This window comes from Panthera leo, chromosome D3 (assembly GCF_018350215.1).
Source record: "Panthera leo isolate Ple1 chromosome D3, P.leo_Ple1_pat1.1, whole genome shotgun sequence".
In the NCBI taxonomy this organism is placed as follows: Eukaryota; Metazoa; Chordata; class Mammalia; order Carnivora; family Felidae; genus Panthera; species Panthera leo.
In genome coordinates, this window is record NC_056690.1 from 58262834 (window position 1) to 58283854 (window position 21021).

The 21021-nt window shown below is 36.9% G+C and overlaps 1 protein-coding gene across 7 annotated transcripts in view; it reads left to right on the forward strand.

The window, feature by feature from the left end:
- The window catches only part of KIAA1328 (KIAA1328 ortholog), a 348418-nt gene that overhangs the window by 155105 nt on the left and 172292 nt on the right, over positions 1-21021 (forward strand). The gene's annotated exons all lie outside the window — the stretch shown is intronic.

The following is a 21021-nucleotide window of genomic DNA, read 5'->3' on the forward strand; positions in this document are numbered from 1 at the left end:
ATTATACACTTTTTAAATGTCAGTCTTTTTATTTTCAGACTGGCAGAAACTTGACTGAAGTTTACATATAAGAGCAATCAGCTCTGATGGCAATAGGCTGAATCAGTTCTGAAAGTAAATTTTATATGACTCTTTTCTCCAGATAATTTGACTTTTAAATGTGTAACTATGACACCTTTATATAAGGGAATATAGACTGAAGAAACAGCTATAAAACCTGAAACTTCCATGTTTTAATTCTTCTTTTTTGCCTTGCCTGTTAACAGGATATGGCTAGACATTGTGCACATTCATTGGTTTACTCTGCAATAAATTACTACTCTCCTGACCAGTGAATAGACAGCCATCACCATGAGTTAGAAATGTTAGGCATTCGGCTATAGCCTAGATTACAATTCATGGTTTTTAAATATTGTGTGTGTGAAAGATTTTATAAGTGACCATTTGACAAGCTACAGCATTGTACTTCCTTAAGCTATATTTGGGGGTATTGATTTATAGTTATAGTCTTGCTGTAGGGCTTGCTTTTTGGTAGACAAGAATTTTTCTGCTCATTCCTCAAGGATTCCTTCTGAATGCCTGCAAAGAGCATGAACTTTGGAGCTAGAATGTTGAGGTTTTTATACAGTAAGCTCTGTCACTTACTGTGACCTTGGGCAAGTTACTTAACATCAGCAAGCATCAATTTCCTCATCTGTAAAATGCAGAAAATGAAGGGAATATAACTTATAGGGTATCTGTCAAGATTGAATGAGTTAATAAATGGAAAACAAATACATTTTTACCTTGCATGCACTACATGCTATCCAGCCCCTTCCCAACTGTTATCACTGTTATTGTTACGTACTGTCAGTTTAGGGATTGATCATCACACCTCGTTTTCATTTCTGTCAGTCCTGAGGTCCTGTAGTCACCAGCACTGTGTGCTTTGAGAATGAGATTGAGATTGGTGAATAAAGGGTTTTCCATCTTCTAAGAATAACATTTTTGTAACCACCAATGTTCATTTGGTTTAGAGCACAAGGAAAAAGGGCATTCTATAAAATAGATTGCTGGGTTCATCAGAATTGCTGCCTAAGCTCCGATCTGTGGTCCATCCAAACTAGCATTTGCTCTTAGATGGGGCACCAGGGAGGGAACGTGGGTAAGTTTGGAGGGACTGACAGAAGCCCCCACTCAACTTTTTTTTCCCAATTTTTTTCTGCTTTTATTCCCATCTAAACATGGCTCTTTGGTTTCTTTAAATCATTAAGAAGAGAGGTTCAGCCCCAGGAACTCCAGAAAAAGCTGAGGAATTAATATTTCATCATTGTGAACACATGCCAGGAAAGACAGATTTTTTTAAGATAGTTTATTATTTCTGTGTAATTGTTATACTAACATATTTTGGTCTTAGAATATTTAAGCAATTCAAAAATATATGGGATATTAATTCCAAGTCCTCTGTATTCTCCTTCCTCAGCAGTAACTACCGTTAACTTTAATGTATACTATTCCAGATTTTTTTCTCTGCAGATCTAATACTGTAATTTTAGAAAAGTAGGTTAATTCTATACATGCAATTTTTGTCATTTTATTTCCTTAATAATATGTTTCATATGCTTTCAAGGGGAGTACATATATGTATTCATGGCATTCTTTTTAAAGTCCATTCAGTATTTTAGTGTATAGATGTATCATAATTTAATTAATCAGTCTTGTTGATATATATTTGGGTTCTTTCTAATTTGCTACTATTACAAAAAATACTGCAGTGAACATTCCTTGTACATATAGTTTTGAATATGTTTCTGAGTGTTTCTATTGGGTAAATTCCCTGAAGTGGAAATATGTGTTCAAAGAATATAAAAATGTTTTGAAATGATAGATATTGACAAATCACAGGTGCTTACTGAAAGAACAAAGTAACTCATATATTAAAAGTAGATATGTTGAAGAATGGTAGCCTTTGCTTTGCCCTCAATTGAGGTAGCTCCTTGTGTTAACAGTTAATAGTGATTTCTAGATCTTCAAAAAATTAATAGCTCCCCTTACTCCTCATTCTTATCTGTTCTACCCATTCATTCATTGATCCTTAATTTATTTAAAAAATATAGGGTTTTAATTATAAAAGTAATTTAACTATATTATAGTAAATTTGGAAAACAGCTTAAGAAAAAATTCATAATCCTTATGATTTCCCTGTGTATTTTATCTGTGTATTTGAAAAATATAATTCTAATTGTTGTGTACTTACAACTTTGGATTCTTAACATTATATTTTGGCATTTTCCATAATGTCTTTGTAGTGTTCTATTGGCTGTAACATGGTTGAATCATTTCATTATAGTTGGCAATTAAGATTTAGAATCTGTCTTTTATTATTTTGAATCATGACATTTTTTTCTGCCATATAAATTCTTCTCTATACCAAAGGCATCTAATAAGTATTTGGAAATTTAGTTAACTAACCACAACTGCTTATTAGTATATGCTCTCGAAAAGTGTTATGACTAGTGAATGGATTCCTTTCCTCAGGATATTTGACAGCTTTTTTAGCTTTCAGGTTGTTGGAAGATGAAAACAGTCAAATGACTTTTTGTTTTAGCCATCTATTGCAGCTTAACATACCACCCCCAAACTTAGACAAACAATTTGAGCTAGGTTCAGCTGTATATTTATTCTGCCAGCCTTGTCTGCGGTCACCTATGAGGCTGCATGCCAGTGGCCTAGTGGCTGTGATACTGGCACGGCTGGGTCTCTCTTCCTCTTCCCGGGTAACCTCTCCCTGTGGTTCATCAGCAAAGTGGCTAGACTTCTTACCGCAGGTTCGGGGCTTCTTGCGGGAATGGAAGCTGTCAAGTCTTTTTACAGATTTGGTCCACAGCAACTGGCATATTGCTGTTGGGTAAAGTGAGTGACTGGGCCAGATCAGGGTCGGCTGGAGGGGACTGCTGGGAGGGATGGTTTTTCTGGGGCCGCCTGTGGAATAGACTAGCGCAAAGGGTACCTCATAGTCACCTTCGTTTATATTTCTCAGACTTCTAGGGGAATCGAGCATCTTTCCACATGTATACTGTCACTTTCCTTTTCAGTGAAATACCCTTTCAGGTTTTGCCCACTTTTCTTTTGGGTAGTTTGTCTTCTCATATTGATTTGTAGAACTTCTTCACATACTCTGGATGTTTTCCTCTGTTGGCTGTATGTGTTAACAAACATGTTTGGCCAGTTTGTGGCTTATCGTTCACTGTCTTTCTGGTGTTTGTGCTAAATAGAAGTTCCTAATTTTAAAATTGTTGAATTTAACATCTTTTATGCTTTGTGCTTTTAGGGTCTTTCTCTCCTCCAAGGCATAAAATACTCTTGTACATCATCTTCTAAATGTTTTATAGTTCTGCCTTTGATATGCAGCTTTATAATTCACCTGGAATTGATTTTGGGGATTGATGTGAGGCAAGAGTCCACTTGCATTTTTTTCCACATGTCACCTTTCTTCACTTTTTACTTTTGGATTAGTTCCAGTGTTTCTTACACGCTATATGTTCATCTTTCCTGGATCCTTTTTTTTTTTTTTTTTTTTTTTTTATTTTGCTGGAGCACAGCCATGCAGCAGTTCTGAAAAGAAGCAACTTAAGAGCAAATCAGTATTTAATTCAGCATTTCTACAAATAATATGATTAAACAGCTGCACTCCTTTGGTGAGGAGATAGCACTTGAGCTGGGACCTCAAATATTACAAGCCAGCATATAGAGCCTAGGAAGAATGTTTTAGGCAAAAGGAACAGCAAGTATTCTTACCAACTGGGAGAAGGAGTTACTTAGAAATGTAGTAAAAATGAAAAACTGAGCAGGAAAGTGATGGTTCAAAATGAAGTAAACCAAAATGAGGCATAATTCTGAGGAGTTGAATGTTAGCAAGGCAATGCCATTGACCTCTACACTTACAACACTCCCTTTCAAGTATCTGGTTTAGTGACCATATGCTGACATCTTACTTCTGATTAATCGTATTACATATGCTGTCTCTGCTGTGACAGGTCTTTACCTATGTTTTGTTTGTAGACTTTCCATTTTCATAATAAGTCTGTAAACAAAGTGTGGAAGATCCAATCATTGTTTCTGAGAATTACAGATGCTAAAACCTGGAAGATGTGAAAGAGATGGCTTTGTGTTAAAAGCTGGATAGTGATGGGGAGGCATAGAGGTAGAAGGAAATATGGATACGAACTTTGTCATTTTATAGACTGGGGAGTCAGGAGATACAGTCTAAAGGAATGGCCAAGTAGAGCTCATAATTATCATTCCAAGTTAGAAAGGTAATGTAGAGAACTGAAGATAAAAACATGGCTAGGAAAAATTTAAAAGAATGTAGTAGCGTAAGTGAGCTAAAGTCTACCTCTTTCATGGTGAGGAAATGCTGAGTCTCCTTAATGAATACATAACCGCAATTGATGAAATAGAGGCCTATATATAGTAAAGTTGTGGAGGCTACACAAGAATAACTAAAGTCAGAAACGGAGAAGGGTTTACCTCTGTCAATGGATTGGGAGTAGGGAAAAGAGAAGCTTTTGCTTTTCATGATACTTCCTCCTCTAACTGCATTTTTACTTCTCTGTTCATTTATTACCTTTCAAATAATATAAAAAGAAGAGTAAACAAAGAAAAGCTAAGGCTGGGATTCCCTGACAGAAGAATTAAAACAATCGTGGGAAACAGCAATATCAAAGCAGTCAGTTAGCTGGACATCTAGGATAGACTTATGAATATTAGTTATATCGTTTATGAACCCGTTTATAAACTTCCCACATCAAGAAGGCTTGTATCCTATAGGAGTTTATTGGAAATGAACGTATTTAATTGAAGTTATAAAATTAAACTCATGACAATACTACCGTGGATACATTCATTCATTTGACAAGTGATCATTAGTGGAGTGAATTCATATTGTTAGTCTTCTATGCCTGTCCCTGGTGTGCTTCAAGACTGTGTAAAGGAAAGCTCACAGTAGGTTTCTGTTGAGTGAGCTTAATTATAGTTATGCTTCTTCATTATTTTGAAGTTTAAAGTGTTGACATTAGAAATGAGTTTTTGAGAGCACCTTCTTCTGTGATGGGGGGGCTTTTCCTATAACACACATAGCCAGAAACCAATTTCAGTGGATGGGACTCCAGACATGATTTTTGAGAAGGTATTCTGTCCTCAGGTGATACTGTTGTGAACCCTGGGTCCTTCATTCACAGAAGTGGAAACTCAGGTACTGTGGTTCACGTCGTCATTAGTTGCAGAGCATAGATTGACTCCTAGTATCTTGTGATTTTTAATGCTCTACTTTTGAAAAAAATTTCATCTCTCTTTATTTCTGCTGCTGCATGTGGTTTCCATAGTCTAGAGTGCTTTCTTGACTTCTCAGTCTGCTTATTTTAGCTTATATGCTTTCTTTCTTTTAAAAACTCATCTCCTCTGAAACCTCTTGTCTCCTTAAAGAGACTTAGAATCAACACTTCTCTTTTCAGCCTCACTACCACCCTCATTTTTAGTAATGATCAGTGTTTCCCATTCCTGGGATAATACCAGTCAGTCTGCTTCTGAATTAGGACTCTGTTTTGTTCGTGCTAACTCAGTTACCGATTCATCTACCTACTTTCCAAAATCCAAAGTTTTGTTAGGATTATATTTTCTATGTTTTTAATGCTGTGTGTCTGTACCTTTTTATATTCCTTTCCTACCATTCCTTTACTGTTCAGTCCACCACTTTTAATCAAAGCTCTGATTTTATTTTTACAAGTCTCAAAAACTATTTTAGTACAGACAAATCACTGATACATTAGTAAAGCAACAAAGTGAGGTTATTGCTCTTAAAATAACAGTACATATATAATAAAACTGCCTTGTTAATGTGTTCTTACATAGACCTCTAACAAGATCATCATTCCAAGTGCTTTTGTCCAGGATTTGATCTGGAAAAATGTTAGATAAATGTACCTTTCTCCTATTTCTCCTTTTCATGGATATGGGAAAGTTCTCCTTTGACTAGTGGTTTGCAGTGAAATTAAATTTGCATTTTTCTGGCTTCCCTCAAAGAACTCAAATTAAAATGTATGACTTCTTCAGAGGGCAGAAGAATTCCTTATTGTTTGGAGAGAAGCTGGGTGATGGTGTTGATAATAATCATGGTTATTTATTATTTATTGATTACTTCTCTCTGTGTAATTTGTTTTATAAACACTATCTTTTATTAGTCCTCAAAATTCCATAAGTAGGTATTCTTGTCTCCTTTTCACAAATGATGAGATAGCTTTTCTAAGGCGAAGGAACTTATACAAGGTTACATTGTTAGTGTTAGGCATGCTATCAAACCTTCTGTTTGACTCTAAAATATATTCTTTTTCTACTTTTCTACCTTGTTAGACTCATAGCTATTTTAATAATAACAGCAGCAACAATGATAGGTGATATTTACATAGCCCTTACTCTGTGCCAGATACTATTTTAAACTCTTCATATATATATTGACGTATTTAATTATTTTTTTTTAAATTTTTTTAATGTTTATTCATTTTTGAGAGACAGTGAGAGACAGAGCATGAGCGGGGAAGGGACAGAGAGAGAGGGAGACAGAATCTGAAGCAGGCTCCAGGCTCTGAGCCGTCAGCCCCGATGTGGGGCTTGAACTCACGAACTGCGAGGTCATGACCTGAGCCGAAGTCGGACGCTCAACCGACTCAGCCACCCAGGCGCCCCTATATTGACATATTTAATTCTTACCCCTTAACCTGAGGAGGTAGACACCATGGTTACCCTCTTTCATGGAGGTCAGGTAGATTAAGTTGCTCAACATCAATTATTTACGGCTAGAATAGAGCTGGGATCCTAACATAGTTGTTTAGTTATCAGAGTAGATGAGAATGTTTATGTGTTCTCATTGATTATGGAGTCTGTTAAAGTGGCTCTAAACTTAAAAAACAGAAAGTAAATACACACTTGGGAAGCTATGAGAAGATAGTATGAGGGAGAATCATCTTACCCCCCTTAGTATACCAGCCCTTATCAAGAAGGAGTGACTAAATGAGAGGAGGGTGGGGAGCAGAATGGGGAAGGAGGAGTGCTCTGTGTTTCTGGACTGGAGTTCTGACATTAGCATTTGCAGACTGAGGAAAGCTGAAGAATTTTCTCTGAAGTGCCCTTTTTATTTTGCTTTACCCTTTAATGTTGTTTCTAATTCCAGGAGAGATCATAATATGTATTTCATCTAGCCTTCATTGTTTCAGGAGACTGAAGATAAGGTGCAGTATCTTGGCAAGGTTTTAGAAGAAAATCCTTTATGCGCAAGGCTAGACATTTGGATCTGTCAGAATGCTGACTGTGTCTCACTTGGACACACACGTTGGATTTGCTTTCCTGTCTGTGTCTGTGACACTGCAAGATGTTCACATGGAAGGAAATCGCCCTGAGGCTCCTGGTTGATGCTTTGACTTTCCAGTATTAAACTCCTCACTGCTTCTTATGTTTGTCCCCTTCTTTCTTCACTCCTCACTCAAAAAGTTACTTAAAAAAAAAAAGAATAGTAAAAACTTCTTCAGGAATTATTTTGGTCTTTTTCTCTATAACAGCATGGCCAATTGGCAGTCTGACTTCATTACTTCAGACACTTGGCTATGAAAAATCCCTTTTTCATCTTGATGATGGCTTTATATTAACATGATTTAGGAAGGGATATGTTTTCTTCTCTGTTGGGGGGGGGCGGTTTTCTTCTTAAGATTTTATGGTTTGGTTTGTACAGGTAGTTTCTAGGATTTCCATAGAAGTTTAAAGTTCTAAGACTTTCATAAAAGATAACTTAGAAAGTTTATACTTCTGCTGTCATGGGTTAAAACCTTATAGCTTACCTTTTCTGCTAATTAGAACTAAGAGCTCTGGACAAAATGCAAGAGCAGCTGGGGCGCCTGGGTGGCGCAGTCGGTTAAGCGTCCGACTTCAGCCAGGTCACGATCTCGCGGTCCGTGAGTTCGAGCCCCGCGTCAGGCTCTGGGCTGATGGCTCGGAGCCTGGAGCCTGTTTCCGATTCTGTGTCTCCCTCTCTCTCTGCCCCTCCCCCGTTCATGCTCTGTCTCTCTCTGTCCCAAAAATAAATAAAAAAAAAAAAAAAAAAAACGTTGAAAAAAAAAAAAATGCAAGAGCAGCTACTATATAAGTAAGCAGAGGAAAAAGACGATGAGAAGTCCGAGCTTGGAGAGGCAGTTTGGGGATGTTTCCTACTTTTTGGTTTTTTATTTGTTTCTTGTCTCTCAAGGCTTGGCACTGGCAACTAAAACTCTGATAGAACCCTCATTTTTCTGGCGAGAAGATCCAAGGAAATGGGCCCAGCCGTCTAAGGAACATGGAGGGAATTCCTGGGTTTTTTTTCCCCTTTCCCCGCTTTGTCCCAAAGAAAGATCCAGTTGCTAAGCTAAAGGGGAAACGCTGCCTTTGTTGACAGAAGAACTAGGAGAAATGGTGGGTCCCTGTGAGCCAAAGAGCATGACAGACACCTCAGAAAAGAGGGATCTGGGTAAGGGTGCCCCCTCATTTTGTATATGACCAGCGTAAGAACTAGATTGTGCATGCATAAGGCAGACCCAAAGCAGCATACCAAAGACTCCGAGAACTGATCTTAAATTAGAACCACTGCTCAGAGAAGGTCAGAAAGAACCTGTGGTCTGAACCTAACTGATTTGCCTACTTGATTGCCTACTAAAACAAATTCTCTAGCGGATTATAGCAGATCACAGGACTCAGAGCCAACACAACATAACATTTTAAATGTCCATGATATAATTCAAAATAATGCTACCTACAAAAAAAAAAAAAAAAAGAAGAAGAAGAAAATTATACCCATTTCTCAAGGAAGAAGACAGTTAACAGATGTCAACCCAAGGTCACCCAATTATTGACATTACCAGGTGAAGACTGTAACACAAGTATTCTAGCAATTCTCCATAGCGTAAAGGTAAACATGCTTGGAATGAATGGATGGGAGGTCTCAGTGGAGAAATAGAAACTATTAAATAGAACTGAATAGAAATTTTAGAGCCTAAAAGTACAGTATCTAAAATAAATTTGCTGGGTGGGCTCATCAGCATAATGGAGTGACAGGAAAAGTCACTAAACTTGAAGATAGATCAGTAAAAATTAGTCAATCTTAAGAGAAAGGAAAAAAAAAGTTGGTAAAAAAAAAAAAATGAACAGAGACTTAAGGACCTAACTTTTATATCATCAGAGTCCCAGAAGGAAGAATAAGAGATTACATACAAAGAACGAGGAAAGAATAACTAATTCATAAGGGGAAAAACAGCCTCTACCAAAAAGAATAAGTCTTTCATAAGACCCAAATCAGAGTAAAAGTTCTTTTTGAAATCTTAAGAGCCTTTGCAAGAGTATACTTAAGACTATTAGTTTCAAGAGCAGGTCGTAGCGGGCCCCTTGCTGGCTCAGTCGGTAGAGCAGATGACTCTTGGTCTTGAGGTTGTGAGTTTGAGCCCCGTTTTGGGTGTAGAGATTACTTAAAAATAATTTTTTTTTTAAAGAGCAGGTCTTAGTCCTTGAAAAGAATAAGGAAAAACTTACCATGTTATATCTGGGCAAAGAGACATTTGGAAGGAAGTATACTTGGTGTGTTGAGGAGTATAAAATCGGCAGACATCAGAATTACTAGGCTATTCTCATACATTTGCCAATTGTTGAAAGACTAAAGATATCTTTTTTTTTTTAAATATATGAAATTTACTGTCAAATTGGTTTCCATACAACACCCAGTGCTCATCCCAAAAGGTGCCCTCCTCAATACCCATCACCCACCCTGCCCTCCCTCCCACCCCCCATCAACCCTCAGTTTGTTCTCAGTTTTTAACAGTCTCTTATGCTTTGGCTCTCTCCCACTCTAACCTCTTTTTTTTTTTTTTCCTTCCCCTCCCCCATGGGTTTCTGTTACGTTTCTCAGGATCCACATAAGAGTGAAACCATATGGTATCTGTCTTTCTCTGTATGGCTTATTTCACTTAGCATCACACTCTCCAGTTCCATCCACGTTGCTACAAAAGGCCATATTTCATTTTTTCTCATTGCCACGTAGTATTCCATTGTGTATATAAACCACAATTTCTTTATCCATTCATCAGTTGATGGACATTTAGGCTCTTTCCATAATTTGGCTATTGTTGAGAGTGCTGCTATAAACATTGGGGTACAGGTGCCCCTGTGCATCAGTACTCCTGTATCCCTTGGATAAATTCCTAGCAGTGCTATTGCTGGGTCATAGGGTAGGTCTATTTTTAATTTTCTGAGGAACCTCCACACTGCTTTCCAGAGCAGCTGCACCAATTTGCATTCCCACCAACAGTGCAAGAGGGTTCCTGTTTCTCCACATCCTCTCCAGCATCTATAGTCTCCTGATTTCAAAAGACTAAAGATATCTTAAAAGAAGTTGATACCATTTTGTGGGATTCTTTAATGAAGCACTTTTCAGCCACTACCATAATGTATTTCATTCTGGCACCCGGATTTGGTCACATTAACTTCCACTAGTTCTACGTTTACCTTGGATCACATAGGATGTAACTGCTTTAGTCTCCATTGCCTAGGGTTGCAGATCCACTAAAGAGAAAGTGATAGAGGTCAGCAGTGTGTACTCTGTGGAAGAATAAGAGGTACTGTTGGTAGAGCTCTTTGGGATCCTTTTCTGATTATGGGGCAACATCAAAGCTAAAACACTGTGTCCAGACTTGGAACTCAATTAAAATGATGCTGTCTTTAGAGATTATGCTACAGAAAGAGCTCAAGAACTAAAACTTTTTGTTCTGACCTAAAAGGGCAGAGGCATAGCAATAATTGACAGAAACAATAAAAGGAAAATTCAACATAAAAAGATCCCTAACCATGAAATTGCCTCATGCTCTCACAAAACTGGTATTGCTTTGGTATATACATGCTCACCCTAGCTCTTGCAGAGCAATGCCATATTCATCGAAATTATGGGGACCCTGCAAAATAGCGTTTTGTGGAATACAGGAAGCTTAGTGCACCTGTACATTTGCACCTGTGACAGCCTGATTGTCACTCCAGAATTTTAGGGGTTAAAAACACCCCTAAATCTTCTAATCTATTCCCTTATGATCGTAGGAAATCACGTATTAGTAAGATATAGATTCTGCCTTAAAAGGTTTCAGTCTAATGCAGCTAACAGTAGCCATATACTTGATCTGTCCACTAACATCTCAAATTTAGTATGACTAAAACTGAATTCTTCATTTCTCTTTGAAACTGTAACTTCCTCATCTATCCAGCTCAGTAAATGGCACTCCCATTCTTTCTGTCCCACAGGAATACATACATCTTCGGAGTCATTGACATCTCTCTTTCTCTGTCTCTCATCCCCAGATCCAATCCATTACCAAATCCAGCCCATTACTTACTTCTACCCTTTCTTACAATCTTCACTGCTTTCACTCTAGGCCAGATCCATATTTTACCTGTATTGCCCTCTAGATTTTTACCCAAGGGAAATGTGAATTTATATTCACATGGACACTTACATGTGAATGCTTACAGTGGCTTTTTTCCTATTCATTAAAAACCAGCAGCAATCTAAATAAGCTTACTTGGCAAAAAAAAAAAAAAAAAAAAAAGAGAGAGAGAGAGAGAGAGAGAGAGAGAGAAAAGAAAGGAACAGACTATTGATGTACACACTACCTACATGAACCTCAAATGCATTATGCTAAGTGAAAGAAGCCAGACTCAAAAGACTACATAGTATATGAGTCCATTACTGTGACATTCTAGGAAAGGAAAACTAGAGTCAGAAATAAATCAGGGTCTGAGGGTGGGGGAAAGCTTGACTCTGATCATGGAGAATTTTGTGGTATGATAGAACTATCTTGATTATTATGATTTTTACCCAACTGCATTCATTTATCAAAACTTGAAGAGCTGTATACTTAAGAAGGGTGATTCATATTGTCTATAAATTGTAATAATTTTTAAAAGGAAAAAAAGTTAATACATTGTCAGTATAACGGACTCTTGAACAATGTGGCGGTTAGGGGTGCCAACACCCTGCACAGTTGGAAATCTGCAATGTAACTTTTGAGTCCCCCCCCCCAAACTTAATTACGAATAGCCTACTCTTGACCAGAAGCCTTACAAATAACAGAAACGATTAGCACATCCTTTTTATGTTATATGTATTACATACTGTATTCCTACAATAAAGTAAGCTAGAAAGAACATGTTATTAAGAAAATCAGAACAGAAAATACATTTACTGTGCTGTGTTGTATTTATTGGAAAAAAAATCCACATATAAGTGGACCCACATGGTTCAAACACATGTTGTTCAAGGGTCAGCTATAATAGCAAAAAACTCTGTGGAGAAGAGAAACCACTCTAGGTGTTTTAAGCAAGAAGAAATTTAATACCAGGAATGAAAGCTTTAAAAGGGCTGAAGAAACAGGTTTTGTGTTGCAATTCCAGCAGTGACTTCACAGCAATATAGAATTAATACATTTGGGGAGTCATGCTCTGAGACCATCACTGGAGCTATGCTTCCAAGGTCGGTGGACAGCCGACTACAGAAAACTACAGAATAGGCCCCATCATTGAGATCTAGAGGTTAGGAAGACAGATCAGCTGGTCCTTGGTGCTTCTGCTGCTGCCACAACTGCTGCTGCTTACCCAGAAAACCAAAAATTATTCCCTGAGATGCTATTGCTGGGGAGAATTCTCATGTTTTCTCCTTTGTCCTTGCCAGCAGAGACAAACAGAAGGAGGCCTCCAAAATCATGTGGAGTAGGCAGAACGTCAAAGATACCGAGAGCCATGGCTGCAAAGGAGTGCAGAATATGATTTGTAGCTTCCCAGATCTTACTATTAGGTGGAGGGTAGAGTGAGCCATGCCTCATTAATCGGCACAATATGGAAATTTCCACCAATAAGAGACTGCTGAATAAATTAGGGTTTGTTATGCAGTAGGTGAAGGGTTTACCCAGGTAGTGAGTATTCAGTAAACTGGGATATAATTGCACTCTTGAGTGTTGGTTAATAAATTTGGGTTATTTAAATGTTGAACTCTTAAATCTAGTTTATACCTGAGCCAATATCTATCTTATGGTTTCTGTAATACTGCTTTTAAACGTGTGCTACAAACATTGCTATTTCTTGAAAACAGTTAAATTGCTTCTCTTTTGCAAAATTAGCCCGAAAGATTACAGCACTAGACTTCATCATATCCAGAATGCCATACGTAAATTTAGAAAAGAATTTTTCTAAATGGTAGATAATATAAAAGAGATCTTTAACAGTTTTCTGTGTCTTGGAAATCAGCTACAGATAAACAACCACGGGCAAATATATAGTAGAACGTAACCTTACCGCTTGGCCATGAAGTCCAAACATTGCCTTCCAAATGGTATTTGGGTCACCTCTCCAAGAGGAATGACCTTACAGCATCCTTTCCTGTATCATCCGCCAGAAATAGTTGGTGCATTTCTATGCCCCTGTATGTATGTACTCACATAGAAATGGGTTTGGGTAAAACGGAAGCTGTGAGAAGTATTGTAGTGTATGAACACAAGTCTTGTGTGAAGTTCTGTCCCCTCTCAGCCCCACAAAATGAAGTTCACCTTAAGAGTATTTTGAAATAAAAACTATTTGAAAACGTACAAACAATGAGATTAGAGCGAATTGCCTCAGAAGCTAAATGGCCAGACTTCCTCCAACAGATTTTAATTATTTCTGTAGTTTTCCCCACAGGAAGACTCACAATGGCCACTTGAAGTAACCACCATAGCTGTTTCATCTTCTTCTCAAGCTTCACACCCTAAACAAAGCATGAAGCTGAGCGGTGCACTGTTTAATTTTCCAATTGGATTTTTCATTATGTTTTATGATAACTTTTTATTTTTATCAAGTCGCATCTCAGCGTTGTGTTTAGACTCAAGAAGATTTATGGCAAATGATCTGGGTGCTTATGTGGACAAACAAATGCAATAAATCAGTTTACCGTTTCAATAAAATGTTATTAATAGAACACATTATTCTGTTCAATATTATGTTATCTTTAAAATTAAGCAGAACATTAGTGGCAATGAAACTAGTTTCAATCAATACATCCCTGTAATGAAACCTATTGTATAAAAACTTTTCTTTTTAAGGAGGAAAAATGTCTTTAGCACAACTACCAACTTCTGACTGCAGAGATGGCGTCTCACAGCTTCAAAAATGTATTGGTAGGATTTCTTTGTGTTTGTTTTGTTGTTAAGAAGATAGTTTCTTGAAAGTTACCTTGTGGCAGTTAGAACATGAATGTTCCTGGGGCTCCTGGGTGGCTCAGTCATGATCTCGCAGTTCGTGAGTTCGAGCCCCACATCAGGCTGTGTGCTGACAGCTCAGAGCCTGGAGCCTGCTTGGGATTCTGTGTCTGTCTCTTTCTCTCTGCCCCTCCCCCGCTGACGTTCTGTTTCTCTCTCCCTCTCTCTCAAAAAATGAATAAACGTTAAAAAAATTAAAAAAAAACATGAATGTTCCTTAAATGATTTTTTAATGAAGAATGTAGTTGGCACTTGACCTGGCAGAGACCCAAGCATGTGCCTCACTGCAGTTGAAGTCAGAGAGGATTTTAAGAAAGGCAGAGCTCTGGTGACACCCAGCAGTATTAGAATTGCCTATTTGTCTTCTGATCATAGAGAGTTTTTGATTGTATAGAATGAAAAATGTGTAGTGGATGAAAAATGAGGAATATTCAGATGAGTTTATAGATGTTAATGTTTCAAAATTCACATAATGAGAATTTACTGGGATTAGAGCCCTGATGTAGACCCTCAATTACCCACTATACACCCAAATTTTAGAATGATGGTTTTAAAATTCAAGGTGGCCGAAGTCTCAGAATTGTAGTCTAGGACGCCTACAAACAGGCTGGCAGTTTGTTTCAGTGCTGTTTTAGATAGCAATGTGCCTTTAGACAGGCTGCTGTTTAATAATACACCATGGAGATTAAAGACTTTGGGATGTTAAATTGCATACACTTTCGAGTGAAAAACTCTTAAAAAAGACTTTATGGATACTTCTGCTTGGTCCCTTGTATTGTCATGTAACCGTTTAAGGAATGTGGAGATGAGTCAGAGTCCCAAATTTACTCCTTTATTTCTGCCACTTCATATTTCTAATCTGAATGTAAGAAATAGAGACATTATCTTACTATGGCTTTATTCTCATTAAATTGTTAAGAAATTGTTGTTTGGGGAGATGAGAGCTATGTTAAGATGAACAACTGTGTATGAACCTAAGCCATCATATATATTCTGTTGGCTTAGGATAAAATTTCCATAGCCCATCAGGCAAATAATTTGAGTATATTGAATAGGAAACAGCTTTGCACTCACTGAATACTACTGCTAAATTTTATAGTCACACTCTCCTCCTGTAGTTTAAATAAAGATGATTCTCATATTTTTTTTCACACCAGTAGGAGACTACTTAAAATCTGCATTGGAGGGAGGCATAAGATAGCAGCAAACTTGATTCTAGTTTTTTTCTTATTTCTACCTCAAAACTTTTAAATGTTATCTTTCCGAAGGAAGATTCATTTTTGTGTTATGTCTGTGAACACCTATGAAGCATTGTGTGTAATTGGTCTACAGTTGACAATGATTGAATGTGGACACCTTGGCAGCAGGTAACAAGAAGCAACTGACCATTTTGTTATTGCTGTGATTTTTTTTTCTTCTTTTTAATTTTTTCCCAATATCTTAAAACTGTGCATGTTCATAAGGGATATTTATATGTCATTTTCTTTTCTAGTAATAGTTTTGTCTGATCTTGGTATTAGAGTAATTCTGGCTTCATTAAGTGACTGAAAGTTTTTTCTTTTCTTTCTTCTATTTTTGCATTATTGTTTAATCATTGAAAGAATTCACTACTGAAGCCATCAGGGATGGAGTTTTCATTGTGGTGATGTTTTTAATTACTATTTCAATTTCATTGACATTGAGGTGTTAAGATTTTCTCTTTTGCCTTCAGTGAGTTTTGGTAATTTCTGTATTTCAAGGAATTTGTCTATTTCATTTAAATTGTCGTGTATATATAGCATAAGGTTGTTTATAATATTACTTTATCAACTTGCTAATGTCTGTGGCATTGTATCCATGTGCTCCTTTTTCATTTTCTATTTTGATGATTGTCTCTTTATGATCAATTTTATAGATTTCTTTAACAAAGCAACTTTTGGGGTGCTGGGGTGGCTCAGTCGGTTAAGCATTGGACTTCGGCTCAGGTCATGATCTCACAGTTCGTGAGTTTGATCCCCATTTTGGGCTCTGTGCTGACAGCTCAGAGCTTGGAGCCTGCTTCTGATTCTGTGTCTCCCTCTCTCTCTGCTCTTCCCTGCTCATGCTCTGTCTCTCTCTCTCTCTCTCCCTCTAAAATAAACATTAAAAAAAAATTAAAAATCAAAGCAACTTTTATTAGATTTTCTTTATTGTTTGTTTTCAGTATTATTTATTTCTCACCTTCTGTTTATTTTTCCTTCCTTCTACTTACTTCAGTTTTAATTTGCATTTTTTTCTAACTTCCTAAGAATGGTATTTAGCTCATTGGTTTGGAATTTTGTATAGCCATTTAAAGTTGTAAATTTCCCTCTGAGAACTCCTTTATCTGCATCCCATAAATTTTTATGTTGTTTTTGTTTTTATTCATTTGAAAATGTCTTCTAATTTGTGATTTCCTCTTTGAATAGTTTATAAACATTTATAAGATTCTTTCTTAATTTCAAATGTTTGCATTCTCAGATTGCTTTCTGTCACTTTTTTTTTCAAAATTTTATTTAAATTCTAGTTAGTTAACATGTAGTATAATATTGGTTTCAGTAGTAGACTTTAGTGATTCATCATTTACATATATCACCCAGTGCTCAGCACAAGTACCCTCCTTAATACCCATCACTATTTAGCCCATCCCCCAACACCTTCCCTCCATCTAACCCTCAGTTTGTTCTCTATAGCTAAGAGTCTGTTGTGATTTGCTTCCCTCTCTTTTTTTTCCCCTTCCTCTATGTTCATCTGTTTTGTGTCTTAAATTCCACATGTGAGTGAAATCATATATTTGTCTTTCTCTGACTGACTTATTTCGCTTATTACCACTCTAGTTCCATCCGTGTTTTTGCACATGGCAAGATTTCATTCTTTTTTTGTAGGTATTTTTAAAGTTTTTTATGCTTATTTATTTATTTTGAAAGAGAGAGTGCAAGCAGTAAAGGGATAGAGAGAGAGGGAGAGAGAGAATCTCAAGCAGGCTCCATGTTGTCAGCACAGAGCCCAATACAGGGCTGGATCTGACAATCGTGAGATCATGACCTGAGCCAAAATAAAGAGTCAGATGCTTAACGGGCTGAGTCACACCGGTGTCCCAAGATTTCATTCTTTTCAATGGCTGAGTAATATTCCATTGTACATTCCATACCACATTTTCCTTATCCATTCATTAGTCGATGACATGTGGATTCTTAGTATGATTGGGCTATTGTTGATAATGCTGTTTTAAACATTAGGGTGCGTATGTCCCTTTGAATCAGTATTTTTATATCCTTTGGGTAAATACCTAGTAGTACCATTGCTGTGTCGTAGGGTAATTCTATTTTTAACTTTCTGAGGAACCTCCATACTGTTTTCCATAGTGGCCGCGCCAGTTTGCATTCCCACCAACAATGCAAAAGAGATCCTCTCTCTCTGCATCCTCACCAACATCTGTTGTTGCCTGAGTTGTTAATGTTAGCCATTCTGACAGGTGTGAGGTGGTGTCTCATCATGGTTTTGATTTGTATTTCCCTGATGATGAGTGATGTAGAGCATCTTTTCATGTCTCTGTTGGCCCTCTGGAGTCCTTCTATGGAAAAGTGTCTATTCATATCTTTTGCCCATTTCTTAACTGGATTATTTGTTTTTTGCATGTTGAGTTTGATAAGTTCTTTATAGATTTTGGATACCAACCCTTTATCAGATATGCCATTTGCAAATATCTTCTCCTGTAACTTTACCTTTTAGTTTTGTTGATTGTTCCTTTGCTGTGCAGAAGGTTTTTATCTTGATGAGGTACTAATAGTTCATGTTTGCTCTTATTTTCCTTGCCTCCAGAAATATGTCTAGTAAGAAGTTGCTACAACCAATGTCAAAGAGGTTGCTGCCTGTGTTCTCCTCTAGGAGTTTGATGGTTTCATGTGTCACATTTAGGTCTCTCATCCATTTTAAATTTATCTTTGTGTATGGTTTAAGAAAGTCTCTCATCCATTTTAAATTTATCTTTGTGTATGGTTTAAGAAAGTCTCTCATCCATTTTAAATTTATCTTTGTGTATGGTTTAAGAAAGTAGTCCAGTTTCACTCTTCTGCATGCTGCTGTTCAGTTTTCTAGTACCATTTGTTTTAGAGACTATCTTTTTTTCATTGGATATTCTTTCCTTCTTTGTCAAAGATTAGCTGACCATACAGTTGTGGGTCCATTTCTGAGTTTTCTGTTCTGTTCCATTGATCTGTGTGTCTGTTTTTGTGCCAGTGCCATACTGTCTTGATGTCTGTTATTTATTTCTTTTTTTTTTAATTTTTTTTTTAACGTTTATTTATTTTTGAGACAGAGAGAGACAGAGCATGAATGGGGGAGGGTCAGAGAGAGAGGGAGACACAGAATCGGAAGCAGGCTCCAGGCTCTGAGCTGTCAGCACAGAGCCCGACGTGGGGCTCGAACTCACGGACCGTGAGATCATGACCTGAGCCGAAGTCGGACGCCCAACCGACCAAGCCACCCAGGTGCCCCATTTATTTCTAATTTAATTCCCTTGAGTCAGAAAATGTACTCTCCACAATTTTAACACCTTAAAATTATTGAGACTTGTTCTACATCCCGTGATATGGCCTATGTTGGTAAATTTTTCAGCTACATGTAGTAATCTACAAGTATTGAATGAAGTGTTCCATATATATCAATAGGGTCAATATGTTTATAATTTTGTCTTCTACATAGCTGTTCATTTTTTGGCCTACTTTTTCAGTCAGTTACTAAAAGTGAACCTTAAAAGTTCAAATATGGGGGTGCCTGTGTGGCTCGGTTGGTTAAATGTCCGACTTCGGCCTAGCTCATGATCTTGCGATTCCTGAGTTGGAGCCCTGCGTCAGGCTTGGTGCTGACAGCTTGGAACCTGGAGCCTGCTTCCATATTCTGTGTCTCCCTCTCTCTCTCTGCCCCTCCCCTGCTCATACTCTGTCTCTCTTTGTCTCTCAAAAATAAATGTTAACAACAACAAAAAATTTTTAAGTTCCAAATATGATTATAGGTTTATTTTTCCTATCATTTCTGTCCATCTTTCCTTTGTGTATTTTGAATTCCAGTTATTAGATGCCTTTACATTTGGGATTGTAATGTCTTCTTGGTGCATTAACTTCTTTTATTTTGAAATATGCCTCTTTATCCCTGGTATTATCACTTGTTCTGAAGTATACATTATATGATATTAATATGGCCACTCCAACTTTCTTGTAATTTTTATTTTTAAATATTTTTTAAGTTTAATTATTTATTTTGAGGGAGTGAGAGAGAGGCAGAGAGAGAGGGAGAGAGAGAATTTCAAGCCAGCTCTGCAGTGTTAGTTCAGAGCCCAATGTGGGGCTCGAACCCATGAACCGTGAGATCATGATCTGAGCCAAAATCAAGAGTTGGAGGCTCAACTGACTGAGCCACCCAGGCACTCCTGTAATTTGTATTTTTAGAGTATATCCTGTTTTCATCCTTTTTTACCCTATCTTTTTCTTTATAATTTAATTACAGTTCTCAAAAATAGCATATATTTGGGTTTTCATTTAAAAGCCTATCTGACAATCTCTGGCTGTTTACTGGGGTATTTGGATCCTTTACACTTGGTACAGTTATAACCATGGTTGGGTTTAACCTGCTCTCATTTCATTTTTTTTTTGTAGTTTTCAACAGTTTTTCAGTTTTTCCTGCCTTTGGATTAATTAAATAATTTTAGTGTTTATTACCTCTATTTAGGGCTCTTTGTTTTATTGTTTTGTAGTTTCTCTAGGGTTTTCAGTATGCATCTTTACAAGTCTGTTTTCAAATGATAATTTACCATGTATAATCTCACAACAAAATGCTTCCATTTCTCCCTTCCATCCTGCTATTGCTGTCATACCTTTAACATACATTTTAACATATGTTAGGAAGTCCACATTTTTGTTATTATTGCATTAAACAGTTTATTATATGTCAAGTAAAATTTAATATGAAAAAACATTACTTACATTTCTGTTTCTGGAAGTGTACATGTGTTTGTATAAACTTAAGTTTCCATCTAGTATCATTCTGTTTATCCCTGATTCTTTATGGTCATACAGGTTTTCTGGCAATGAATTATTTTTTTTTGTTTTCATGAAAATATCTATCTCCCTTTCAATTTTTCAATTGAAAATTTTAATTGTTTCAGTTGTTTTATTTAAAAATTTCATTGTTTTTCTGCATAGGTGTCTCTTCTCTGAGACTCTGTACTGAAACTTCTGGCTGCCTCAACCTCCCTGAACTCTGATCTCTGTCTCCATAATCCCCCAAGACTTTTGTGTTCTGCTTAGGACTACTTTCTCTGCACCATAGTCTGGAATGTTTGTCCAAATGGAATCTAGGGCTAATGTAGGCTCATTTGTTTACTTTATTTGTACACCTGCACCAGTTGTTGTGCAGTGTCTGAAAATGGCTATTTTATATATTTGTCTGTTTTTCTAGTTTATGTTAGGCAGGTGAATGTATTAAATACCCTCAAATGCAAATTCTTATTGAAAGTGTATTTTAAATGTGGTTGTTAGGTTTTAGCATACAAATTTAGTGATATTCTTAGGAAGACAAAGAGGTTTTATGGAGGGAGAAGGTGTATCATGAGCTTGATAAATTCACAGTAAAAAAAAAAACTTACAGAAGATACAGTAATGAATGTGTTTTTGCTCTTCTAAAGCAGGTAAAATAGGGGCGCCTGGGT